The following is a 1,085-nucleotide window of genomic DNA, read 5'->3' as shown; positions in this document are numbered from 1 at the left end:
GAAGATGCTGGAGGAAACAGGTACAAAATAATCTATATCCACAGTAAAACGAGTCCCATATCGACATAACCTGAAAGGCCACTCAGCAAGGAAGACGTCACTGCTTTAAAACCGCCATAAAAAAGCCAGACGACAGTTTGCAACTGCACATGGCGACAAAGATCATACTTCTTGGATTAATGTCCTCTGGTCTGATGAAACAAAAATATAACTGTTTGGCCATCATTATGTTTGGAGGGAAAAGAGAGGCTTGCAAGCCAAAGAACACCATCCCAACCGTGAAGCACGGGGTGACAGCATCATGTTGTGGGGGTGCTTTGCTGCAGGAGCGACTCGTGCGCTTCACAAAATAGATGGCATCATGAGGCAGGGAAAATTATGTGGATATATTGAAGCAACATCTCAAGACGTCAGTCTTTAAGCTTGGTCGTAAATGGGTCTTCCAAGTGGACAATGACCCCAAACATACTTCCAAAGTTGTGGCAAAATGGCTTCAGGACCAAAGTCAAGGTATTGGAGTGGCCATTACAAAGCCCTGACCTCAATCCTATAGAAAATTTGTGGGCAGAACTGAAAGTGTGTACGAGCAAGGAGGCCTACAAACCTGACTCAGTTACACCAGCTCTGTCACGAGGAATAGGACAGAATTCACCCAAGTTATTGTGGGAAGCTTGTGGAAGGCTACCCTAAACATTTGACCCAAGTTAAACAATTTAAAGGCAACGCTACCAAATACTAATTGAGTGTATGTAAGCTTCTGACCCACTGGGAATGTGATGAAAGAAATAAAAGCTGAAATAAATCACTATTATTCTGACATTTCACATTCTTAAAATAAAGTGGTGAATCTGACATAAGAAAGGGAATTTTTACTATGATCAAATGTCAGGAATTGTGAAAACCTGAGTTTAAATGTATTTGGCTAAGGTGTATGTAAACTTCCGACTTCAACTGTATAATTGTCTGTCTGTAGAACAGTTCAGATATAGATGCTTAATTACGCCATTCAGAGAGCCGTGAGGATCCACAGTTAGTCAGATAAACGGTCATCTGCCCTGGCAGGCAGTCACACACACACGACTAAA

This window comes from Oncorhynchus gorbuscha, linkage group LG16, assembly GCF_021184085.1.
Source record: "Oncorhynchus gorbuscha isolate QuinsamMale2020 ecotype Even-year linkage group LG16, OgorEven_v1.0, whole genome shotgun sequence".
NCBI lineage: Eukaryota > Metazoa > Chordata > Actinopteri > Salmoniformes > Salmonidae > Oncorhynchus > Oncorhynchus gorbuscha.
This window is presented reverse-complemented; position numbering follows the sequence as displayed.